The sequence below is a fragment of the Perognathus longimembris genome, chromosome 2, assembly GCF_023159225.1.
Source record: "Perognathus longimembris pacificus isolate PPM17 chromosome 2, ASM2315922v1, whole genome shotgun sequence".
NCBI classification, from domain to species: Eukaryota; Metazoa; Chordata; class Mammalia; order Rodentia; family Heteromyidae; genus Perognathus; species Perognathus longimembris.
Genome location: NC_063162.1, coordinates 151,934,831 through 151,962,396, shown reverse-complemented (window position 1 = coordinate 151,962,396; position 27,566 = coordinate 151,934,831).

Sequence of the window (27,566 nt, the reverse complement as noted above, 5' to 3'; positions counted from 1 at the left end):
GTAATCTTTTTTAAAGCAATTCTTAAGAGAAAGTAAATCTCATTTTATGTCTACATTAAAATAAAACAAAGACTCAGATCAGCATTTCAGTCTCCATCTGAACAAAGAAGAAAAGGTAAATAAAATCAAAGGAAACAGAGGAAAGGAAATAATGAAAGTTCATAGTTGAAATCAATGAAGTAGAAAGCAAGAAAGAAGCAGAGAAAAGAGATAAAACCAAGAGCTCATTCTTGGAGAAGATCAATAAAAAACAATAAGGCTCTAGCCAAAACAATCAGGAGAAATACAAAAGACAATTACAAATAACGCTGCTGAGGGGAGTGGATTCACTTTAAGACCTATAGGTAAAGTATAATAAATAAATAGAGAATAACTTTGGGGAAACCTATGACAATAATGTCAACAACATTAATGAAATGCTCCAATTATTTGAAAGGCATTGCCAACATCCACTCCAAAGGAAATTTATCACCCGAGTGGGCTTTCATTTGTTAGAAATACTGAATTTTTAGCTAAAACCTTTTCACAAAGAAAACTATAGAGGCCCCAAATCAAGAAATAAATATTGTCAGCCTTGCAATATTTTGTCTCAAAATATTCCTGAAATTAAAAAGCTAAGTGTTATTTGACCAGAGTATTTATGACGGTTAAGATGAAAATTCTCCCTTCATTTCTATGTCACCAAACTACTTTTAGCCTCTATCCCAAAAGTTGTTTTTGTAGAAACTGACAAACGACTTCTAAAGTTTCCACAGAAGTAAGAACGTACGTAAAGGCTATAAAACGGCAGGGTACGTCAGCAGAGATACTGATGTGACGTCACAAAGATGCTGTCGTGAGAACACAGTGAAAGAATTAAGAGAGTAGGGATAGCACAACATAGGGTTTATAACTAGGAAAAACAGGGACACGCGTGCCAGAAATGACTGAGGAACTCACTGTCACAGCAATCAGCGGCTCGGTTTCTCCCGGGATAGAGACTTTTTGCAGCCGCTCTGGGAGGTGCGCACAGCACCAGGGTAAACCCAGACGCTGGTGCCTGTGTTCTTGATTTCCATCAATCCAGGCACGCTCACGTCCTGCCACCAAAATTCCGGCACCGGAACGGTGCCTGGGCCTAAAGAGTCAGTCATTTCCCTAGCTCATGACCTCTGTCGTGATTTCTCTCCTCCCTCCCTTCCTCATGAAGAAGGGAAGATCCCCTCCCTCCTTCAAACCCTTCTTCCCTTCTCTCCCCCCTCCTTTCCTTCCTACCAATCTTCCTTTATGCTTCCCTCCCTTTCCCCCTCTCTTCTTTCTTCCTTTCCTGGGGCTGGAACCTAGCGTCTCTTACATGCTAGCAAGTGTCCTACCCTGGCCTACACCACCAGTTCCTTAATGGTGATTTCAGTTAGACGATAGGATTAAACAGACTGTAGTTACTATAAGAACCTGCCCGTTATTTAGTCACTAGACTCCTGTGTCTGCATCTGCCCTTCCCCGACAGGGCCTGGCACGGTGAGCCGCAGAACACACCCAGGGCATTCCACAGTCTCGTCCTGCAGGCCTCAGCGACACGCCGTCACTCACGGAGGCCTAAAAGCACGCTGCAGACTTCTGAGCCGTTGCTTTCTGACTTATTGATGAGTAGATTATGTTAAGAATACTGATGGAATCAGAATAAAAAAACGTATGGTAGTAAAACTGATAAATGTACCCAAATGTTTTGGAAGCCTTTAGATGAAGTCAATTTGGCCGAAGAGGAGAGGGAAGTACACTTAGCTACATCACGGAAAGGCAGACCACGTGACTCCCCCTTTTCAAACTCCCACCACCTTTCTTGTCCGTCCTAGCCTTCTTTTGATTTTCAGAACAATGCGTAGTAGCTTTACAGAGATAACCTCAAGGACTTGTCTCTGCACACTCACTATTGCACTAACTTGGCAAGATCCTCTTCTGCCATTTCCTTCTCCATCTTCCTTCCTAAAAGCTTTCTCTGACTGACTGGCAACTGTGCTTTGTAAAACTATAAAGACAGAAAAAAAAAGAAAAGAGCCAGTCTTCTATCTTTCATAAGAATGGGCACAACTGGCCACGTTTTCCATCTTCTGTCCATTTATTCCTTCGGCATTCCCTTGAATAGTTCTCCAACTACCTAAGCACGTCCCAGCTCACCAAGGCCATGAGTGGCCACGAAGACCCGACGTCCACATTCTGTGCCAGGCTCGTCCTGGGAACAGACAGGCAGTCCACATTTGCTAACCACATTTTCCCAATGAGGGGGTCATCGTGATTCAAGCCTGCTTTGTTCCCAGCTAGTGGAGCAGCATTACTGTAATAGATAACATGACTCAACTGGCAATGTAGGGATTGCATTCTCGGGGTGTCTGTCTCCCACTCGGCTTCTGTTCTGACCACCCAGGCCTGGTAGGGCAGTAGCTGTCCCGGGGTGGGGGGGGGCGTTATTCCCCATAGCGGAGTGCTTGGACACTTCAGTGAGAGTGGGTTTGATGAGGGATTCCTCTGGCATTCACTAGATTGGGGATTATTCCGCTAAGGATTCTTCAAAACCATAATAAAATCGTCCCCTACCTGTCATGAACCACAGATTGCTCTGTTAGTATATAATCATTCTAGAAATGTTGAACAAAAAAAAAATCTCACAAAAGTACAAGCATGGGGAAAATATTGTCGTGGAGATAATATTAGAACATTAGCACCACATGCATTAAAGATATTGTCTTGAATAATGGAATAATTTGTTCACTTCATAATCTACTCAATGTATCATGAAGCTTCCAATTTCATACTTAGTACAATCACCAACGCTCGCAAAAGCACCAGATGCAGCTGCAGGGATGCAACAGAGATTTGAAGCTCCTTACAGGAGATATAAAACTAAACACCATTAAAGGAGTCATTTCAGGATCCCACTGAATTTTGTTAATGAAGATGGTTGTTAAGATTATTTAACATGTTTGCCTTCTTACACATTTAAATAACTGTATAGCACACTAATTTTGTGAAAATTAGCCACTGAGTCGTTTTTTTCTCATGAGGCGGTTAACTGCGATTCTTGCAAACAAACACTCAGATGGCACACCCAGAAGTGTACTCACAAATTCTGGTCACCCCTCAGAGAAAATATTGTGTCTTGGCTCTGGAGTCGAGGATCTGGGGAGCTGGAGACATGCAGGGCCTTGACTTTGGCATCTTGGCTGTTCGCAACTTTTCAGTGACATGTGTAGCCAACCCTCCCATCTCATAAAAGGCAATTATGTGGATATTGTACTTGTAAATAAGTCTCCACTCCTCTGTGAAAACACTTGTTCATTACTCTCTCCTCAGTGTATAATGTTGGAAGGGCTGTTGTCTCCACTTCAAGTGCGGTTATTTTCTTCTTTCTCTGATCAATACAAACAACTCTGACTTGTTATTCCTTATCAAAGCATCATTCTTCTCCTGTCCCCACTGGTACCATGAGTTTTGTTTTCTGATCATCCTTCCTCCCATTCACCCCGCACTGTTTACCGCAGGGAGCTGCAGACACCGACTCATTTCCCCGGCGTCCAAGTGTGGTTACCCCGGGTTATCTCCACAGTCAGCATGCGTGCATTTTCTTTTATTCAGCTATCCTATTGGGGCGAGATGACTGCAGTCAGTGCTCCTTGGGAATTATGGGTGGGGATAATTCTGTTATCTCTGAAATTCATTTCAGGAGAGCAAAGGGCATGCTACAAATTGCGCTCCTTATTAGACCAATTCTGGGACATCACTGGTTGGAAGACCTGAACTGTTTGACACTGAGAAATTCACGGAGAGCACACTCAATTGTGTCTCAAGACCTCCAATTTGTGGGGCGACTTCATCTTCTGAGACATCAAGAACATTTCACGGTACGGCACTTCCTGCCAACGGCTTTGCTGCCGACACCTGGGACCTCTCCAAGATGGTGGCAGACTCTGGGTCCTCCCTGAGGTGTCAGGAAGGACTGGAAAGCAGCCGGGTTCACGGCACGGTGCTTCCCCCCCCCATCCCGTCCAGCAGGCTTTCTGAACCGGGGGAGATTTTGCACGTCCAAGGAATTTTATTCAGAAAGTCAACAAAGCACCTGATTTTGAAAGGCCATTTAACTGGCGGAGCAGATGACAGGTTCAGAGGAACTGCTCTGGAAAGCTCCTGGGTCAATCTTCAGGTGTAAGAAAGACAACTTTCTCCAGCCACAACCCCAGGCTTCAATGGACTCAGGTAGCTTTGCATTGCTCAGGTGTCCCGTCTATAAAATGGCTTTGATAGTAGGAACATCTTCTCCAACTCTGCAAGAATTTATTTTTCTTGTGTATAACACATAATCTGGTGAAGGCAGAGGTGATTACTTGAGCCCAGCGGAGAGCAGGCCCAGAACCCCTGATTTTTTTCACCTCTGACGTCTTTCTTTCCTGCTCCTGCATCCTTGCTGGGGTTCCCCACAGAGGTGTCTTTCTTACTCATAGCTCATCAAAAAAAATGACACGAGCTTGTGGGGATAACAGGAATCGCTCTTAAAAACAGCACAGGCAACCAACCGGCATATTTACTCATGTATTCTCATTAACATGCAACACCAAACATGTTTCTCCACTGTGAGGTGCGTACAAAGACCAGCACTGCTGGAGAACGGGTCAGCTTACTTTGGGTATTGTATGGCTTCCTGTGTTTCCTACTCTTTGTGAAGTTTTGCATATTTATCCGTTTATCTTTTTTCAAGACCCATATATTAAAGGAGGAGAGCTTCTCCCTCCCTTGGTTTTTTGCACACGAGGCTCAATCCACTCCCACAGTGTAAGTGTGCAGCATTTTCCTGCCCTACTGGTGAGGCTTTGCTTTCATTGATTTTTTGAGGGTAGACCCCCTCAAACAATTGTTTTCCCAGTCATTACTGATAAGCCAAAATAGTGCTTTCATATAAATTAATTAGATTTTTTTAACTACTTGGAGGTAAACATTTTTATAGTGTTCTCATCATTAAAATAGATGGTGAATTATTTAGCAACCATTTACATTATTATTTTCAGAATGATCATATTTGCCTTGATACAATCCCTTATTTGCTTAGGTGAATAACTTTAATTAGCATTTCCCATCGCAGATCGCTAATGACACTAGAGGAAGGGTTAACCTGAGAAAACTGAATTATAAATATTGCAAAAGGAAAGCAAAGCAGCTTTGACTGCTTAGGAAGAATACTCAAGAGGACAGCCTCACACTGAGTCAGTCCCAGTCAGGACAAAGCTGAGGCTCAGAGGAACGCGCAACACTGGGTGCAGGTGGATGCCGGGAGACGTCCAATTGCCACAGTGCATTGGAAATGATAACAGAGTCCAGTACTCAGATTTCTCTCATTGTAGAGACAATAACAGTGTTCAACAACAGACAGGGGGGAAGAAAAGCCCTTTGAAATGAGAGAGCCATGGCATCTAAGCCTCAAAACTGGAGGTGCTTAGAACTGTGAACTCATTTGCAAGGTGCTAGCATTGTAACGTGAAAAATTCCTACAATTGTTTTTAATGTAGAAGAGTCTTTAACTCCTTTTTCCTGTATGCAAAGCAGGAGATATTTCTCTCTTCTGTTTCGCCCTGTTTTTATTCTGGTACATAAAAATAACACCGCTAAAAAGAAAAGCCCCACGGTTCCACTCTTGATACTGTGGATTTGTTATCTGGATTTATGGAATACCTGTGAATTGAAGGTAGCTTTATTTCTCACCTCAACCCTGGTTAGTTAAGAATTTGCTATGTGTTCCAAAAGGTTTTATTCTCACAAAAGTTAAAAATGCTTATTTGGTCTTCCCTTTTGTCCTGACCTTTTTAGTTTTACTCAAACCTAGTGAATATACGTAGAATGTCTATGCACCTCACACCGTTCTCCTTGTGGCTCCTCTCTGCGGGCCGGGGGCTTTCCCTGTGCCTCCCTGAGTGAAGTTCCAGGTCCTTCAGTCAGGGTGGCCGCGGGCGTGGCCCTGTGGCCGCCTTCCCTGTCACGAGATGCAGAGCCAGGCTGAGGGGATGTCTGTGAGGAGCTACACCAGGTGCTAGACAGGCCAGCATGCGGTTAGGCCCAGGTTTTCCTTCCTGCATGTCTGTAGACTGACCTGACCCTCGGTCAGACTGACCTGACCCACAAGACCGGGAAGACGGCGCTTCCATCTGCCTCTAATGCTGGAAGCTCACCAAGGATGTGGCGACCCAGCCCTGTCATTACCTAGAACCGGGAGCCACGGTGTGACAGTGCAGCCCTCTCCTTTCTACCCCCCTCCCTTCTCCATCCCCTCCTCCCAGCCTTCCTGTACCTGAAAACGCAGCACTGGATCATTCTATCATTTAGAACTCATTTTGGTGCAAATAATAGAAACAGCCCGAAAGAGCCTCCACGCTAAAAGGGTTTGAGCTCATCAAGCTAATGGCTTCAATTCCACCTACCGGTGAATGTCTTTGCTTTGTTCAAGGCTGGCTGCGGTTTTATCTCCCTGCGATGCTTAGTTCTGCCCACCTCCGGCTGATGGCTTCCCTGAGCCAGAGCTGGCCTCCTCCATGGTAACGAGCGGACCCAGTCCCTCTTGGCCTCCCACTGGCCTGCTCGGGGTAGGGGGGAGCCCGTCACCGCGCCCCCCCTTACTCCCCACCCATGACACTCCATGGCTCGCGAAAGACACGGGCTGGGCATGTGTAGGGTGAACTGGCACGGTCCCGATTCCTAGCGCTCACTCTTCTGATGTGATTCAAGGAATGGGTTACCGTTGTGGAAAAATCAAGAGCCCACCAAAAATTGGGTTGGGTCAGGTCCCTTCAACAGCACGATACCTGCACCCCACAAAGGGTCTGCAGGTGTCGGGGGCGAGCCCTTCAGGGAGCACCAGACGGACCTCCATGAGTCCCTCTTCCCTGAAGACCAAACGTAAAATGCACGTGACCAGGTCTGTCCACACGCGACAGGCGTGTGCACTCTCTGGGAGGGTGGGGGTGGGGGAGGAAGCATAGCTTTCTCCAGTGCTGTAACTTTGAAGTTGTTATAATGACTGCCTCATGTCTTGCTATCTGACACACACTCATCCCCCCTCACGAACATCCAGACAGTGATCGCATACAATCACGTACGTCTCGCGTCACCTGGTTCTGCGTCAAGGAATGTGTGTTTCTGGACAGTGACCTGGCCCTGCTGAGACTCTTTTAAGGTGCCCTCGAATGATTTCACATCTCCATGCTCCTCCTCCTCCGAGGAACAGAGACTCGTAGAGAAGCTCTGCGGGGGCAAGCGGGGCCAGGCCCGCCTCCCTCCTCCCACGGAGGTTCTCATTGGCTGCGAGTGGATTGGCGTGCAGAGATTCCCAATGGATGGAAGCAAATCGTGGGGCTATTTCTCATCTGGGATGGAAACATCAGGAAACATGCAACGGCAGCTCATCCAGAGTGAGAGACTTGGGTCTGCACAGGCGAGATGAGAAACGAACCAGAGCCTCATCTGTGATGGAAACATCAGGAAACATGCAACGGCAGCTCATCCAGAGTGAGAGACTTGGGTCTGCACAGGCGAGATGAGAAACGAACCAGAGCCTCAGTAGCGAAGGAGTCGTCCGCACAGGTGAGACGGGGAATGAAGGCCTCCCCGGCCGGCCTCGTGCAGAACCTTCACCGACCAGCGGCGGAAGCTCTCCTCCTACAACGGCTCAGAGCACAGCTGAGCGTACGAGATGGCCCCGGCCGCGCAACGTCTCCTTGACAAATGTTTCAGGAAAGAATTGTAATAAATATGTCAGTGAACAGGATCAAGGCAATCATTTTTTCCCCTTTTTTTCCTGTTTTGTTCCATCCTCAGCAAGGATAGTATTTATTTGCTGCTGTCCAAATATAAAGTTATGAGGGGACACGGAGGGCAGGCCAGTTCACAGGGAAGCGGTTTGATTGAAAGTCCACATCCTGGACATCATAATCCAAGTGGAAACTTGAAGGACCAGAAGAAAATCAAGTCTGGACACCCACCGTGTCCTTCAGGACAGTTCCCAGTCTGGGCTTTCTCTCTACTTTTTTCTTATTAGGGTTTAGAGAAAGAATTGCCCCTTATTGCTCCATGCCCATCACCTCAGGGTTACTTTCGAAAGCCACAGAGCTCTTTCTACCCCACACCAGTGGAGGCCAAGGCTCTCCCTCGACCTCGGGATGCTGTTAGGTGTTTGTTCAGCAAACATATGTCAATGCTGTATTGTGAACAGTGCTTACAATGCCTGTCTCCAAACAGACCTGGCTTCCGCCTTCATGAAGTTGATATCAAGAGGCCACTTGAAAATAAAAACATACTTACAGCTAAATAATATGGGGAAAACACTGGATTTAAAAAAAAAAAAAAAAAGGAGTTCAGTAATGAGATCCTCCTCTTCAGCCTTGTTGTTATGCTAAGAAGCGTGGCTGATCTCAAGGACTGAATGACGGAAGTGGCTTCTCTGTCCAGGGATCGTGTCTCCGTTTCGTGGGAAGGCTCTGGCACCCGTTCTGATTCTCCATTATGTAGTTAACCCGCATCTGAAGGGAATGTTCGCGCACACCGCCTCGTGTCCCGGTGCGTGGGATGATGCACTTCTGGCCGGAACACAGCAGTGAGATGCTGTTCTTAGTGCCCCGCGCCGGGAGGCACGGATCTGCGCATGCGTCTCTCCATGGATGCCACTGTCCCTGGCAGATGCGGCGGAGTCGAGCTGGCGCCTTCCACATTTGTCCACGGAAAACTTACGATTCTCCGCTCAGGAGGAGGAGAAGCAAGAGGTGTGTGCATGGTAACGAGTCCCTCCAATGAAGGTCCTTGCTGGAAAATTACACTTGGGCTATTTTCTTGCTCCTTCTACAAACCCTCCTCGGTATCCTGTCAGGCACGATCTTCTGTGATGACACACGTCTCCCATGGTGACTCCACCATTTCCCTAAAGTTCCCCGGCTCCTTTTCTCTGGAAAATCATATTGAAAATGCAGGATCTGGGCTTTGTCTCTGCACCCTGGCTTCTTCTAGAAGCTCACAGAAGTGAAGCGATGCATTCGGCTTCTTCCACTTGGTGGGGTGGGGATTCGCCCCGGGGTGGGGGGGTGCTGCAGGACTCAGCGACTCTCCCCCGTGGCTGACAGGTGCTACGGCAGCGCCCGCGCACAGGTAAGTTGGTGACAAGGAAAGACGGCTTTGTAAAGATCCGCACGCGGGTTTTGGCAGCGTCTGTGTGTGCAGTTCCCTCGAGTATCGTCTAGGAGGGGGGCAGCCAGACTGCATGGGGAATGGAGGTGCACCTGCGCGGGTAGCGGGTGCACTGCTGCGCCGCATGGCATTCTAGCCAGCCTGGCAATGGCTCCCTGGCCTGGGCCTTGGTTGAGAATAAGAGGAAAGGATAGATGACAGAAAGAAAGGTGTCGGAGGTGAAGGAAACAGTCTTAATCTCGATCATCGTGAAACTTAGGGAATTTGGTACGTAGTCAAAATTTCATAGAGCTATACACCTTAACAAGAATGCATCTTAGTGTCTATAAACTCTGCTTTAGTAAATTTGACCTCCCCGCAGACATGAAATAAAACTCCTGAGGAATGCATGTAGTCGTGATTGTGAAATACCGTCGTGCCTTCTCCGCGGACATGGGTGCACACCACCCCATGAAGACATGCGTTCATATTCAGTCTTGCACATACCTCTTTGTACACACACATAAACAATTATGTTTATTTCTGTACAACCATACTTACATGTATTTGTAATACATATATATATATATTAAAATCAGTTTATACTAATTCCAACCTAACACCATAGAATTTACTCTAGCCTTCTGTTCTTTACAGGTAATTTCTTTCTCTGAGGATGAGCAACACGGTGCTCATTATCCACAAGGCATTTACTAATTGACTCAAACCCAAACATAAGCATCTTAAGTAGCTGCAGAATTGCTGACACATCAGTAAGAAAGAGTTACCTGGGTGCAGTATTTTGTATTGTGCTTTTGGCTTCTAACCACACAGTAGCAACCCAAAGCATTGTTTTCCAAATGAATCAATTCTCTTTCTCTCTACATATGCAGTGTTTTTTTGTTATTCATTCATAATGGAGTTAAGTTCATCTGCTACAATTTGTATTCCATTTGGGTTCCCCAAATACCTTAGGCGTGCACTTCTTTATATTTACATAAATTAGAACTCTCTTGTCTTGGGTAATTTTGTGCGGCTTGACAAATGAACACAGTCATGCATCCACCGCTAAAATTGTACTAAAGAATGGTTCACCGCCCAGAAATCTGCCACACTGATCTTTGTATCCAGCCCCTCCCATCAGCCCTACCCTGACAATTCCTGATCGATTACCATAGCTGTAATTACGCCTTTACAGACGGTCTCATAAGTGGTATCATACGAAATGAATACCTGTGTTCTATTTTCTTTCTGATTAGCGAGTAAACCAGTAGTCCCTGTGTAGCTCACTGGTAAAACACTTGTCAGTCAGGTGCAAGTTTCTGGGTCTGAGCCCCAGCACTAAAAAAAAAAATCTCAACTTTCTTCTTTCATGCAGTAGCACTCAATCGCATGGGCCTGTACCACACTTATTTACTCGCACAAGGGCTTTCATGTGAGCATATCTTTTTTTAATTCTCTAGGATAAACATACGTATAGTGACGTCCATGCCTTAGTGTAGTTACATGCTTAGCAAGCTGAGAAATTTCTAAAGAGTTTCCTACAGGCAGTAAAGCACTTTGTATTTATTTCCATAGTCAGTTTAATATAGAATCCCAACTCACATACTTGGTATTGTCAGCTTTGCCCGGTTGTCCCTTGGTGTTTCTCAGTCATTCTGATAGCAAGTCAGCGTTGGAAACATTACATCTCAGACAGAGAGGGCTCGGGGAGCCCTGGAAGGGGTGAAATTGAACACAGCGTAGACATGTATGGAGATGTAACAGCAAGTCTTCCCACTGTGTAACTGATGTAAACCAATAACAAAAGAATAAACCAAAAAGAATTGGCATTGGAAACATTTGTCCAGAGTGTGATTTCCAACTGTCCCGTATAAGTTTGTGAATATAAATCCACGGGTCATCTTCTACTGTGTGAAAGCTGGAGAAGACATGTCTCACACTTTCAAATGTTCTTTGATCATCTTCAAAGTTGCATTAAGCAAAGAAATTTACAAAAATACATTCCTTAAAATATGAGCTGTACTTTAGTAGGTAGAAGCAAAGTGAGTTTTCCTCATTTCCAGAGATGCCTGGAGCATCGCAGAGATGTAACAAGAAAGAATTTCTGGACTTGAGCCATGAGCTCTCCCCCCCACCTCTCCTCCTCACCCCTTCTCCTTTCCTTCCTTCCTTCCTTTCTTTCTTTTTTTATAATTAAATTTTTATTGTCAAACTGAGGTACAGAGGGGTTACAGTTTCATACATTAGGCCTTGGGTACATTTCTTGTACTGTTTGTTACCTCCTCCCTCATTCCCCCCCTCCCCCCATGAGTTGTTCAGTTCATTTACACCAAACAGTTTTGCAAGTATTGGTTTTGTAGTTGTTTGTCTTTCTTTACCCTGTGTCTCTCGATTTTGGTATTCCCTTTCAATTTCCTAGTTCTAATACCAGTGTACACGGTTTCCAATATACTCAGATAAGATACAGAGATAGTGCAGGTACGACCACAGGAAGGGGATACAAGAGGATCATCAACAATAGAAGCTACGGTTTCACATCGCACGTTGAAAGTAATTACAACAGTGATATGCCAGTCGTTTCCATAACATAGAGTTCGAATAATTAGCACAGGTTTAGGCTAGTCACAGCAGAGGATCACAACAGCCCAAAAGCCTTTATGAACACATAAGATGATGCTAAGTGAAATGAACCCCTTCTCCTTTTCTAGCAGGAAATGACACTGTGATGTCTTTGTGTTTGTAATCACACAGCAAGTGAAGTCCCGACTTGGTCGTTTTGCTTTTTTTCATTCCTCTTTTTCTTGATTCCCCTCAACTTTTATATTCACAATACAGTTGGCTATATACAGGGAGGGCTCATAGGTCAGTCTCTGACTTTCCAAACGATTACGTGGAGCCTCATGTAGATGGAATCAAAACAGATGCATAAAAAGTTCAGCTACAGAAACAATTTGAACATGTTAACTGATTCATTAATGTTGAATTGCTAAGTTGTGTGAGCCAGGCGATGAAGGTTTTCTTTTTTTCTTCAAGAGTTAATGTTCTTATAGTGATAAATTTTACAGCATTTTTATCCTCCTGAAATGATTGGATTCTCAAAGCATTGCCTACATTAGGCCAACACTCCTAAGTGAGAGGCAGCATGAGTATTCTAGAACTTGCTATTGTCATAATAGTAAGTTAATATCTTTTTTCCCTTTATTGTCAAAGTGAAGTACAGAGGGGTTATAGTTTCATTTGTAAGGTAGTGAGTACATTTCTTGTTCAACTTGTTACCTCCTCCCTCATTTCCCCCTCCCCCTTCCCTTCTCCCCCTTATGAGTTGTACAGTTGGTTTACACCAAATGGTTCTGTAAGTATTGCTTTTGGAATCATTTGTCTTTTTATCCTTTGTCTCTCGACGTTGGTATTCCCTTTCCCTTCCCTAGTTCTAATACACGTATATACAGTATCCAGGGTACTCAGATGAGATACAGTGATAGCGGGGGTAAACCGTAGAAAGAGAATACGAGAAAGAGAGAGAGAAAGAGAAAAAAGGGTACAGTTTCACATGGCATGTTGAAAATAACTACAACAATGATAAACCACTTGTTTCCATAACGTGGAGTTCATTTCACTTAGCATCATCTTATGCATTCATAAGGCATAGCTATTGGGCTATTGTGATCTCCTGCTATGACTAACCTAAACCTGCACTAATTATTCCCTATGAGGGAAAGCAGAAATATTGCTGAGAAGGTAAAGAAGGTGTGTGTAGTATGTGTGTGTGCGCGTGCGTGTGTGTGTGTGTGTGTGTGTGTGGGTTCCTCACTGTACTGGTCCACTCTCATATCCCCAATGTCAAAGTTCTTCTGCATCTTGCCACTAACAAATAGTTATCTTCTAACAGCAAGATTATTTTCTTCCAAGAGGAGAAATACGTGCGCAAATGCAGAATTACCTTAAACACTGCTGATAATACAGCTGTGTAGAAAAGCATAAGACCTACTCCGAAATAGAACGTCAGTATTAGCTGGACCTCTTGAAGACCGCCCAACGCAACAAACCCCTCACAGAACGGGCAAATCAAACAGCCTGGCGGACAGCCTGACCCTCCCAACCCCAGGGCCCTCCTGCTCTCGTTTGCTTTCCTTCCAAGTAAGTGGCACCCACACTCCTAGCTATGGTCCAAAGGGATGAGAGATAGTACGCGCACACGACCAGTAAGACTCAGACAAACCAGGAGGACTTGGACCCGCTTGTCCCTCGAGGAGGACCGGGCGGGGTGTACAGCCAGCCCGGAGGGCGTGAGGAGCAGCGGTGGCAGAGCTTCTTCAGACGGGCAGGGCCTTTGCACTTTGGCAAGGAAACCCAGACGACCCGTGCGAGCCCCCGCGCCCACGGGGGAAGCACGCGGGAGTGGGCGCCAGCGCGGCGTGACTTGGAGCCGGGTGGAAGGGAAATAACTCAGCCTGGAGCCCCCTCGCTACGAGCGCAAGGGCACGGGGTCCCACGGGGCGGATCAGCCCTCCCCTCCCCCGTGGGAGCCGTGTCCTGTCCCCGGGGGAGGCCGGGGTCTACGGGGAGCGCGCACCTCCGTCTAAGCTTCTCCTGTAAAGTTTGGTTTATACGTGAGAGGCTGAGATCAGCGATAACGGGTAATAAAACAAAGCAACTGTAACAAGAGACTGTAATAATGAAAGTTATGGAACCGCGGTTTCTCCTTCACTCGCCGATACTTTGTTTTACTTTCACCTTTTCACATAAGGAAAGCACTTTATAGCTTCTCATCAGCATAGCTGCACGCGGGCAGCTCGATTCTTGCACCGTGGGGCCATTACTAAGAAAAATCAGGGTTACTTACACACCACATGGCGATGCTACGAGAGTCAACGGGAGAGGCGAGAGGGGCAGACACGGCTAAAGGGCGGACGCACGGCCCTGGAGGGCGGGAGGGCGGCGGCATGAGGTTCCCTCGTGGCAGAATGTCACGTGGCCTAGCATGGACGGGCTCCCTAGTTCTCTGGTTTCTATATAACGTTCCCGGATCCTGGCTGACCGTAACTAAAGTGAGGGAAGTGAAATCTCAGGTCAGAATGGAGTTGTGCACTTCGTATGCACGGGGCGAGGAAACTCCCCACCTCGGAAGGGCTTGCAGGTCTGCTCTGGGGCAAAGGCTAAGCTCAGGGCAGAGAGGCAGGTGCGCCTCCCTCTAACCCCACCGGAGCCCCAGGGTTGCCGCGAATCCTCTTCCGATCACACGAGCAAAACGCGCTCTCCCAGCATGCCACAGTGCCCGACAGGAGACGGGATCGCCAGGGGTCTCTGCAGGCCGAGCCGGGGCCACGCATCCAGGACACGGTGAAAGGCGAGAAGCTCGGGAGCACGCATCTACCACTGTCCGCTGAGAGGACGCTCCCGGCACTCTCTGACCTGCCTGACTTTCCGGCAGTGCAGGATACGGCAGCCACGGGCTGTGCTCTGCCTTAAGCAGAGAGACCTGCCACCAGATTAACAACAACAGAGCCACCATCTGACACCTGGCGTTGGACCCGGTGCCCTTTCCGAAATTCCTCCCACTGGCCCCAAACTTGGAGGAGAAACCGAGATTGGGGAGCACTCGGAAGGGAGGGCTGGAGCGCCCTAGTGTGCTCCGAGGGAGAAGGATGGCGGCGTGTACCAGGAAGGAGACAGGGAGAGGCCTCTGGCCTGCAATTGAGGCCGTCAGGCCCGGCACGGGGTCTGTGACACTGAAGTTACCACAGTGCATGCGTCGGGACTGGACATTTAAACGCCATAGGTTCTAGGACGTGTCACGCACGCAAACCAGAGAAGGGCATACTAGCTTGAATAATCGTGTGCCTCTGTTTAAAAGCAGCCAGATGTCTAATACTTGGAGGAAAAGCTGAAGTAATTCCGTGATTGTGTCGAGTCTGACCTGCTCGAGATGACACTGGGATCGTTCTGGATGTTTATGGAAGCCTTCAAGGTGTTTTGCACACGAGACATCATTTTCGATGGAGCTCCTTTGATTGCAGACGAAGAAAATCGATACTCGTACAAAGTAGCTCAGAAAACAACAACAAAGACAGACAGCTGCATGATGGAGGCAACCTCGCTTTTCTGGCACCCTTGGCAGTCCATCCCTCGTCCTGTCCCATCTTGAACCTGTACTTAGTGTTACATCAAACAAGCCCAATTTCCTCCCACAAAACTCAGGTCCAGATGAAAAACACATTAGTCAACCCTGAAGATTTCTATTGACACCTCTCTGCAAAGCTAGAAACAAGAAACAACATCTCTATTCTACTCCCCACAGCGTCTCTTCTGGATGCCGGCAAGGTTCCCTCCCTGTTTCCTTTTATCTCTGGTCACAAAGCCTCACAGACGCCTCTATTTGTCTGACAAATTCAGACTTGGCAAGCTCTACTCAATAATCATCTGGAAAGGGGCCATCGCTCCCAGTCTTGCTTAGAAAGCAATTCAGAATACAGTGACCTTTTTTTTGGGGGGGGGGGGGCGGCTGGTGGGTTTTTTTGGACAAGCAGTGGCTGTGCTGCACCTGGAGATTTAGCCGCTCCCCCCCCCCACCCCCGGAGGCCCCAAAGCCAATCGCAGACAGAGAAGAGCAATAGCAGACGTGCACTTCATCGCCTGGAGGCCCCTCTTGGCCCTTGTTCACCTGCTGGACCTGCACTGGTCCCTTCTGGCCAGGGACTCCACCCTGGGGTCCAGCGGGATGGGGGTGAGGTCACCGTCCATCCTGAAAGGCAGCCTCGTGTCAGTGCCCGTCCAGTATCATTCCCGGGGAGCCACCCAGGACCAGGCAGCAGGCCGAGCAGGGAAGGGGTGTCCTCCCAACAGAGCAACTACAAATGCCCAAAAGCGTACCAAGACTCAACTCAAGCCCCAGTGTGGGGTGTGGGAAGGAGAATAAAAGGGAAAAAAAAATAGGCGGCTTTCAGTTTCCTGTGCTGGATGTACAGTGATATAATATTATTTGAAGGTAGGCCGCGGTAACTTAGACTTAAAGTAGGATAGTGTGCGTTCTGAATGACCACGGCCTTAGAGAACACAGGGTAGAGTTTGTAAGTCAGCAATGGAGCTGAAGGAACTCATACGGAAGGTAGTCTGCATGTAGGCAGATAACGGAGAAATGAACAACGGAAGATGATAGTAATAGGAAATAAATAGCAAGATGATGTATTTAAACAGAACCATACCAACATTAAACATAAGTGGCCTAAAATCAGCCCCCAAATCAGAAGTGACATGTTGAGTTAAAAAAAAAAAAAAAGTCCACGCTGGCTATGATAAATGCTTTTTAAGAGCTGGGCACTGGTGGCTCACGCCTGTCATCCTAGCTACTCAGGAGGCTGAGATCTGAGGATCACAGCGTGAAGCCAGCTGGGCCAGGAAAGTGCATGAGACTCTTTACCTCTAATTAACCACCAAAAGGCCAGAAATGAAGTGATGGCTTAAGTGATAGGACGCTAGCCTTGAGCAAAAAAATGCTGAAGGACGGTGCCCAGGCCCTGAGTGCAAGCACCTGGACTGGCCCAAAAAAGGAAGGAAGCAAGGAAGGGAAAGAAGGGAGGGAGGGAGGGAGGGAGGGAGGAAGGGAGGGGACATGACTTATACTTTAGGCACTCCAGTAAAACAAGTAGAACACTTGGTTTCGCAGTGCACATGGAATGCTGACCAACATGGACTGAATCCTGAGTGAAGATTCTTATTAAATTATAAAATATGCAAGTCCTTCCAAGTTTGCTCTCTGTTCACAAGATAATAAAACTGAAAGTAAAAAATGAGATCTCTGGAATGTTTCAATGATTTGGGTACCAATAGACATTTCTTTGGGAATCAAAGGAGAAAGAACAGCATATAGAACTGTCATAAAAATAAAAGATGCCAGGAATGCAATACCTAGTGAGGAACTTGTAACACTACATACAAAGAAAATGAAGAAAGGCCTAAATACAAGGCTTCGGTGCTCATTGTAAGGGTATAGGAAATTCAAAGAAAGCAAAATAAATATTAAAATCAGAGCATAGAATCAATATATTGTAATTATGTGTGTATGTATTTAGAAGGAAAAACAATATGAAGAGCAATAAGACCCTACGTTAATTCTCCGAGTTTCATGAAGTTGATCAGTCTAGCCAGATTGGCATTCCATGTTTTCTTCTAGAATTTATATAGTTCTGCGTCTGATATTTGTATTTATATTTATGTATTTTTTTTTTTTTGCCAGTCCTGGGGCTTGGACTCAGGGCCTGAGCACTGTCCCTGGCTTCCTTTTGCTCAAGGCTAGCACTCTGCCACTTGAGCCACAGCGCCACTTCTGGCCATTTTCTGTATATGTGGTGCTGGGGAATCGAACCCAGAGCTTCATGTATAGAAGGCAAGCACTCTTGCCACTAGGCCATATCCCCAGCCCCATATTTATGGATTTTTGAGAAAGTATTTTCATATGGTAGTAGGTATGAATCAAACATTAGTTTTTTTCCCCTTACCTGTAAACATTCATCTTGCAAACTTGTTTCACAAAAATGAGGACAATTTAAAAATGAAGTCATAGACTGGGAGAGGCCCTTTGTAAGTCGTATCTATGATAGATGGATTTGTGAAGAACTCTAGCTCAGTAGGAAAACAAGCAACCCAATGAAGCAGGTATGCAAAATGGATACGGACCCTTCAGCAGAGCTGGTGTACAGACAGCAAGGAAGCATGGGTACTTAGCACAAAACTAAACCGCGAGGCAGTACCACACACTTGGGGAAATGACCAAAGCGATGACTCGGCAAGATCTGGAGATCAAAAAGTCTCCTCCCGCTGTGGGCAAATGTGAGATTCTAAAACCCCGGTGGAGAACAGTACGGCAGCTTCCCCTTTAGCACGTTACACGTGTGACCCAGCGAAAACAGTCCCAAGCACTCGGCTTCCCTAAGCGACATGGCAGGCAGGCAGGCAGGCAGGCAGGCGTGGGCAGGGCACTGTCCTGACTCGCCGCAGCCTCGCCTTGGACCTCGGCGTGCCCCGTGCCTTCGTGAGGACGCCCGGCTTGCTGCTGTGTCTTCTGGGGTTGGGGCTACGCTCAAGCGTGAGCAGGGTCTCAAAGCCCAGCTGGAACCCACCTCTCAGAGTGACGGAGCCCCGAGGTCCCTGTTCACGTCCCCGCCTTTACCCCCTCCTCGCAGATGACGCTTGCCACAGTTCACGTCTACAAGGGCCCGGCACATCAGCTTTATATATACATATATATATATATATATAATGAAAAATAAGACAGAAAATATGAACATCTACCATAGGCACGCTTCGTCAGATGTAACTATTAATTGCCGAGAAATATTTATGTTACGATTTCTTACTATTGAATCTGACATTTTCACGGGGCGAAGATGCACCACGGGAAGACCCTGCTCCTCATGGCTGACGTAAATGTCCAATCAATCCATTTCCTCCATGAAGGTGTGAACGTGGGATTGCTAAAACCCCAAAAAGGGTCCCTTGGTATGCCACGCATTTATCCCCAGTTCTCTGCGTATTTTTCATAGGTTCAAGTCACTCTTAAGCACATACGGAAAACGTTGCAATGTTTGTAACACACACATCCCCATACCGTCCCAACAATGCGGTGTAAACATGTAAACGGTTGTTACAATGTGTTACACAGTAGTGATAAGAGTATGTCTGTCCGCGTCCAGTACAGGTGCAATTTTTTTCCCCAAATACTTTTAATCCACGACTGGTTGGATCCGGCAGTGCAGAAGCCACAGACCGGGCAAAGAAGCTGCACTGCATTTCAGATACAGGCTGGACTCGAAGCAATAAACTAACAAGTGAAAGGGGAAAGCAATCATTACTCACTTACTACTTCCTATTCCCGGAAATTTAGCTTACATTCATTTATGTATTTTGTGGGGCACACTGACTGGCCCCGCCTATCCGCGCCCCGGAGGTGTGTGGTTGTTGCCCCTCTGGAGTGAGGCCTGAAGAGCCCCGCCTGCCTCAGTCCCTGGGGGCATGCTTGCTTGCACCGCCTCCCGGAAGAGGGATCCCGGTTAGCCCCGCCTGCCTTCCGAGTCCAGAACTGGAAAGGCGGCTCTAGCTGGCCACGCCTCCCCGCCTTAAGACCACGTGCAGCAAGATGGCTGCCGGCAGTAACCTGGGGGCGGTCCTGCTAGTACTTAGGCCGCCCCTTAGGGAGGTCCCACGGCCTTCCGCCCTTGACTGACAGCCCGGACCGCCAATCATCGCCCCTGGCTAGGTATGGTACACCCTCCTCTTCCTGCTGCCATTGCCCATACTTAAGATCGGGTCCGCCCCCCTAAAACGGAGAGCAGTCTTGAACCTCTCCCGAGTCATCTGATTGTCCAACTGCCGGCGAAAGGTTGGGTTGGGCTGGGTGCGGGCGAGTCGCGGCTCATGACCTATTCTGGGTTCACCCTCGGCAGGGTGTGCTTCCTCGCCTCTCCCGCTGGTTGGGAGAGCACTGTTACACAGTGGTGATAAGAGTATGTCTGTCCACGTCCAGTACAGGTGCAATTTTTTCCCCAAATACTTTTAATCCACGACTGGTTGGATCCGGCAGTGCAGAAGCCACAGACCGGGCAAAGAAGCTGCACTGCATTTCAGATACAGGCTGGACTCGAAGCAATAAACAAGTGAAAGGGAAAAGCAATCATTACTCACTTACTACTTTCTATTCCCGGAAATTTAGCATACATTCATTTATGTATTTTACTCAGAAAAGAAGGACAATTAAAAACTTAAAGATCAATAAAACGTAAAACCAAAACAACACAAACAGATGTGTTTGCTAATATCCTGGAAGTCGTTAGAGCAATTTATGTCCGGGTACTAAAGAGAGTTCAAGTAGTTCATTCATCTGGATGCCCTTTCCTGTTTATTTTGGGAATTATCGAGCACACAAGTGTCTCTCTGTTTAGAATGGCAAACAGGGTGGGGTCACCCCATGAACTCCACCCCTCCCTGGCTGACACGGAGGCGGCCCCTCCGCCCTGGGGCAAGCTTCAAGCCGACTGGCTGGCCAGCGGCCTGGTGCCCTAGGCGGGCATCCAACAAGACCCCTTGACACCGAGATCGGGGGTGAGAAGAAACTATGACTCACTGGAATTCAGTGCGGGGCTGGGGGCCTGGCCCCGGTGGTGGCGCCGAGCCAGACTTGCAGGAGGGTCACAGAAGGAAAGAGCCACCTATGTCATGGCGGGGGGTGGCGGGTGGGGGAGTAAGGAATCCCAGGCCTCACGAGAGCTCGTCACAGCCCATGGCGGCTGATTCAGCCACCTGGGCGAGGGTCTCCCACAATCTGCAGACAGAGCTCAGCGTGCGCCTTCAACTATTTGAAGGAGCAGTGTCTGCATAGCCCCCACATGTGCTGCATTTACAGGTTCGAGGCGATGGTCGGCATACGTAGGAGGATCAACGCGGGGAGGGGACACAACACGGCACACAACAGACCAATGTTAAAAACCAAAGACAATGAAAAAACTGTGAGGGCAGAAGAAAGAACTGACGCACGAGCTCCAGGAGAAAATGGATGGAATGGCTTTGCCTCTCGGGGGCGGGGGGTCTGAAGCCAAAACCCAGAGGAGCACATTTACTGCGCCGAGACGGGGGTCCCCCGTCCCCTGCGTGCAAAATTCCAGATCCAGAAAGAAACACTGGGTGGGAACGGAAGCCCAGGGCCGATGCACGCAGGGGAACGGCGCTAGCGCTCATCCACCAAGGACACGGCGGGGCCAAGGGGGAGTCTGTCCACAGAGCTCCTCTTCCTTTGCTTTTCTTGTTTGCAGTTTGGAGGACTGAATGCAGAGCCTGGCAGATGGAGCACGTTACCACTCACTTGGGCCACGCTTACAGCCCTTTTGTTTTTTTTTTTTTACCGTTTTTATCTGTTTTTGATTTTTTTCAGATTAAACAAAGAAAGTTTATTTGAAAGCAAAAGGAAAGCCATGGAAGAAGGATCAGAAATTCTCCATCAGGAGAGGACACTGAAGAGGAGTGTGTGTGTGTGTGTGTGTGTGTGGTGTGTGTGTGTGTGTGTGTGGTGTGTGTGTGTTGCCAGTACTTGAGCTTAAACTCAAGGCCTGAGCGCTGTCCCTCACCTTTTCCGCTCAAGGCTAGCACTTTATCACTTGAGCCACAGCTCCACTTCCAACTTTGTGTGTGTGTGTGTGTGTGTGTGTGTGTGTGTGTAATTGGAGATGAGAGTTTCACCAACTTTTCTGACCAGGCTGGCTTTGAACCTTGATTCTCTTATTCCCTAGTAGCTAGCATTACAGATGTGAGCCACTAGCACCTACTTTTCTCATTTGCTTTTAAAAGGAATTTTTTTTTTTTTTTTGGCCAGTCCTGGGCCTTGGACTCAGGGCCTGAGCACCGTCCCTGGCTTCTTCCCGCTCAAGGCTAGCACTCTGCCACTTGAGCCACAGCGCCGCTTCTGGCCGTTTTCTGTATATGTGGTGCTGGGGAATCGAACCTAGGGCCTCGTGTATCCGAGGCAGGCACTCTTGCCACTAGGCTATATCCCCAACCCCAAAAGAAATAATTTTTGAGACAGAGTCCACCTAGCTTTGTCCAGGCAGATGTCAGATTCGCTTCACTTCTTGAGTAGTGGGAATTACAGGCATGTATAACCATACCTGTCATAGTATCTCTTCAAAATATTTTTTTAAATTTATTTTTTGTCAAAGTGATGTACAGAGGGGTTCCAGTTTCGTATGTTGGGCAGTGAGTACATTTCTTAGCAAACTTGTTCCCTCCCCCCTCATTTTTCTCCACAGTTTTTCTTTTGGTATACTCAGGGACAATGGGGTCTTTCCTACCCGTGTCTTGGTGATGAAATAAGCACCAGAAATAAGAAGAAAACTTCACAAAGTTTTGGAAAACAGAATACTAGAGTCGGCAAGGTGCTGTGGGCCGTGAGTCTGGCACTACGGAGATGGCCGTGTCATCGCAAGCAGCTCTGAAGTAGGAAAGCTCAACATGCTCTGTCACTGGACGAAAACTAGGGCAGGGGACGCCATCGTTCTCTCAATCACTGGTGCAGAGTTAGGTCTTTCAGCGCCAGGTGATAGGTAATGAACGCCTAATGCCCGCAGGGCCCCCAGGAGGTGCTACAACCGCTAACCATCTCACCTACCAGAGAGACGCTCAGAATGGATCCTCCTCCCTCCAAAGACTTCATTCGTGGAGTCCAAAGTGAGACTTGCAGGGCCTAGGTTTCGAGTCGACCTGTCTGTGAAAAGCACTGGCTAAGTTTCGCGTGGCAGATACAATGCCCTTCTTGTCCGTGAAGATGAGCAAGGGCAGAATGGGACCTCAGAGAATGGCGGCTCAGAGGGCTGTGCTACCTACTCAGCTTTCAGCACAGAAAGCAAGTCTTGGGTTTTACCCCAGGCTTACATCAGTGAAAAAGGAGTCGACCTCACAAACCAGAAAAAAAATGCTCCCCAGGTCGGCTATGCTAACCGTGGCTACCAAAGGGTGGAGGGATAAGGAACCTTTAGCGTGCCACGGGCCAGTTGGAGATTTATAACATCATTCACGGGCCATTCAAAATGATCAGTGCAGGCAGAAAACTACAGACAGCCAACGAGAAGCATGCCTGCCTCTCTCTGAGTGTACTAAATCATTTCTAGAGCCTTCTTCAACCTGAGGACCAAATATTCCTCACCACTGCTTAGCATTCTAACAATATAAATCACATAATATATGTACAGTTGTCGTCGCAGGAAAGAGCGAGACAGAATATTTAAAGAAATAATGGTGCAGAATCGTCCAATAGGAGGGAAACTTTAAAAGAGAAAAATTACACGAAACCCATGGCCAGGCAGATCCTAATCAAGAATTGAAAGTCAGACACAAGGAAACAATCTCAAGAGCAGACAGAAAAAGAGAAAAGAGATACAAAGCGTGAACGCTTCCATCAGACAGCGTGAAGAACTTTAGCTATCTTGGGTTGTAAGTGCAAACGTGCTTTACACTCATGTTTAATGTAAATGGACGCTGTGCTTCTCCTGCAGGAAGGCCCTATGTCCAGGTGTTACCCCAAAGCCCATGTTCCCAGGGGGCCGTTCTCAGCAGAGCGGCCTCCTGGGACGCAGATGCCATGCATGACTTCTTTTCCCGTGCCACGGTTACTAAAGGGGCTGGAACGACGGTGCCCCGTTCTCCGCCATGCTGCGTGCTTAGCGCTGAAGCTACCCGACCCGACCCGACCCGACCCGACCCGACCCGACCCTCCTGCACCCTCATGAGACGCCTACAGCGCAGCTGAACCATCCGTCCACACCGGCTGGGCTGGGTTTCAAAGTGCACACCTTAGAGAGCTTCCCGGACGGCGTCTGGAAACAGAGAGACCGAAGTGACGCCCAAAGTAACCCACACCACCAAGTGGCCACGTGAAGTCTTTGTGTCAGGATAGCTCTGGGCATCTTCCACCCCAACCTCTGCTTTCTCTCCAAAGCTGAAGGAGGAGCTAAGGGAAGCTCTCTCCACCCACCCCCCCGCCCCAGCTGCCTTTTTCCTTGCTTTCTGCTCCGGGGAGTACAGTCTTCCAAAGCTACAGTCCTGCCATCACACTCCTCCTTTGCATTTCCTATAGAACCAACGTTTGCACGTTCTGGTCGAGGCTGCGTGCACTTGCAAGTCACAGTGTTGGGAATCCTATCACGTGGCGCTGACTTTGGACAGGGCGCTGTTGATAAGGCAGCCACAGCTATTTCTGGATCAGCTTCATTGCTGGCTGGTCCTGCGGGCACCAGTCACTGTACCCAGGGCCAAAGCAACATGACTTGGTGTGACCGTCTAACCCCACAGGGACAATTTCAGTCTCTGATTTCTGTGACCAGGCCCACTGGACGACTGTCTTTGGAGCGGTGGCTCCTGTAGGCAGCGGAGGGTCAATTATCCTCGCCGATCTTTACCAGATAATTGATTGCCTCAAGTTCCAGAACAAGGAAACCATAGCAGAGAACTTCGGCTTCCTTGTTCTAGGGGTGCAAGCTCTGAGAAGGAACCCCCGCAGTAAATGACACATCTACACTTGGCTAAACCTAACCACGGGGTAGCCACCAGAAGGAGGTCAGGAAACATCCGCACAAGAAAGCAAGAGTGGTGACCTGGCGATCCCGGGTTGCATGGCCCGGGCCAGGTGAGTGGAGCAGGGGCCCCTGAGCGGCGGGGATTGTTCCTCCCAGGATCCTGTAGGGACACAGCATGGAAACAGACAGACATGCTCTGCTGCCCACCCGTCCTTCCGTCCTGCTCAGCACCCGGCTCCCTCATCCTAATCCCCCAAAGCTGTCTCAGCCCAACCCCTTTCAAGACAGACCGCGAACAACAGTGCCAAAACTGCCGCCTACGGAGGTTTTCCTCTGAAAATAAAAGAAATAGACTTTTCTTTCGCTAACATATAGCCACACTCTCACTTTCGGGCATATTGCCCAAACGTCACTGAGGATTTTCAATCAGGAAAAGTAAACTGTGAAGGGCCACAACTGCATTTTAGGAAGAGAGCGGCTGCTCCGTTCTTGGTTGGATCCTTAGGTCTTGGAACCTGAAAAAGGTCACCTTAGTGAATGAATGATTGATGGTGGCTATTTATTGAATCAACACGATTCAATTAGCCCGGGAGTGGGAAGACACACAGGTGTTCAGGGTAAGCGCTGATTGGCGGTCCTCTAGCACCAGCTACGCTTGCTGGTGCGCCTTCCAACCCTTCCCAGAAAATTTTATCGGTGTCCATATCCTGCAACCTAGCTCTGCCAAGAAGCCACTTTAACACGGGAGCCAACGGCATTTTTTAAAAGAAATTACTGAATGATCTTCTGAAACCCCAGGAGGCCTCCCCCACATAATCACCGACGTGCGAAACTTTATTATTTTTCATTTAAAAATCTTATCACATCAGATACTCCCACGGATAAAAAAAAAAAAAAAACGGAGATGATGGGAAATAGGCGCCACTCCTCAAGTCACAGGGAAGCAGAGCAGATCAGGGGTGTGACTTCCCGAATCTGACCTTCCAGCCAGATCTGATCAGAGAAGAGAGTGCCGGGCCTCATTCCATTGACATAAAAAGTCTCCAGCACTACATCTTCATCTTGCACAACTCCTCGGAGGGAGGATGGTGTCTTTCATCCATCCAAGGAAATCCATCCATACCGTCACAAACAACTCCACCCAGGCCCCCATCCCAGCCAGTCCGGTTCTCAGGAACGATTTTCGCCCAATGCTAGTGAACATCCACGCAGACGGGATGTAGAAACCGGGGCGCCCCTGGTCCCCACCTGGTCCCCACCTGGTCCGTTCAAGCCAGGGGAGCGGAGCGCGCGCGCGCGTGCGCGCTGTAGCCAGGGCGGGAAGCCTGCTGACCAGCTGGGATCGGATCTCCACCCGGGCGCGCCCGCGGGGCACCTGCGTGGGGGCCAGCAGCCGCATCGGCTCCACCTCTGGCTTGGAGTCACCCCCCCTCCACACACACACACGAGAGTGACACACACTTTCCTTCGGTGACCCCCCCGGACCGACAGCACCGACCGAGGATGGACAGGTTGCAGCAGCGAATCCCTCCGGGCGCCCGGGACCCGCGCGCGCAGCGCCCCCCCCCCCCCCCATCGCTCTGCCCCTCGCCGCCCCCGCCGCGGGTCCCTTACCTTGTGGCCTTTCCCGGGGGGGCATCTGACGTTGTTGGAGGCTCCAGCTGTTTGATTCATGTCCGGGGGGAAGTTGGGGGCTCGGGGTCCTCCGCCTTTCCAAACTTGCTGGGCGCGTGGAGGGAGGGCGCGTGGAGGGAGGGAGGGCGGGCGGTGGGGGCGTCCCCCGCGCTGCGGATCCCCCGAGGTTCTCCACCGGGATCCGGTCAGATCCGCAGCCCAGCGTCCCCCCGAGCGAGGGAGCGAGCGAGCGAGCCCGGGCCGCGGCGCCGGCGACTCTGAGGGCGCAGTGCCCGGCGTTGCCTCCCCTTCCTTCCCGGGAAGCCGTCCAGGGCTCTCCGGAGCAGCGGATCCAGGGAGTGGCGCGGGCGGGCGGGCGGGCGCGTGCGGGGCGGGAGGAGCGCGGGCTCGAGCCCCTGCTCGGGCTGGGGAGGTCGGCGGGCGGGCGGGCGGGCGGGCGGGCGCGGGGCTCCCCACCCGAGGCGCTGGAGAGAGCGAGCGAGCGGGCGGGAGGGCGAGCGCGCCGCAGTCCGCGCGCGGGTCCCGCAGTTCCGCGCCCCCTCCGCTCCCGCCGCGCCGCCGGGGGGCTGAGAACTCCGGGAAGGGAAGCCGCGCAGCCCGCGCCCGCCTCCTGCGGCTCCGGGGCTCCGGGGCGTCCAGCCGGGGGCCGCTGGGGAGGTGGCACGCGAGGCTCTGCCAGGAGCCGCCGCACCGGCGAAGGCGCGGGCAGCGAGACCCACCCGGGAGGAGGCCTGGAAAGTGCTGCGCGCCCCGGGCACACTCCCTGCCGGCACCCAGCCAGCTGGCCAGGCGCGGGCGCCAAGGGCCAGGCCGGCCCGGGGCTCAGGACCCGAGCAAGGGAGCAGGGTCTGCCAGGGTGGCCTGTGCGCCCCCCCCCCCCATGCTCACTGTGGGCACCTGCGAGCCAGACCCTAAGTGCGCCCATGATGCGCAGGTGGAGACATTCTTGGCTCTTGGGCGCTGCTCATGAGGGCCACCTGGAATCCCAGATCGGGGCCCAGGGACCAAAAGGCACCCAGGGAAAAGCTGAACCCGGGAGCAGCACGGTCAATCCTTTTCCAGATCTCTTTTTTTCTCCAGGCGGGGATAGTTAGGTGTGTGTGTGTGTTCTAGGAACAAAGCAAGGTCTACAGATCAATTTCTGTTCCCCACTCCCAAATTGCCAGTGTGCTTGTGCCTGAAGGAAGGAAACCAGCCATGCGTCCCTGCGGTCAGGCTCCCCGGCCCTGGCCACCTTGGCTCCTGCCCACAGGGTGTGAGGGTGCACGGCCCGCTCTCGTGGGGCGGCTCCTACCTGGAACACGAGCTACTTGGAGGCAGAGGTCAGGGGGATTAGAGTTTTGAGGCTCCCTCCCCCGAGGGAGAGCGGAGGGTTTGAGAGAGTCCATTCAATCCGTACCTAGGCTGGGGTACACACAGGCCTGCCGTCCAGCCATGCAAGGCATAGGTAGGAGACCCGGGTACAGGCCAGCCTGGAAAAAAGAAATAGCTCAGAACCCCATCCATCCAAGAGACATCGAGCCGCTCGAGTGGTAGAGTGCCAAATGCAGGCTTGGTTTCACGCTCCAGGACGGTAGTGAACCACCCATTAAAGAGACTTCTCTTAACTCTCCAGGCGTTCTGTTCATCTTCATTGCCATTTTTCCACGTGCCCACTTCCAGGGGGGAATCACCCTCACTTTGTAAAATCGGTTAGGGCACCCCTTT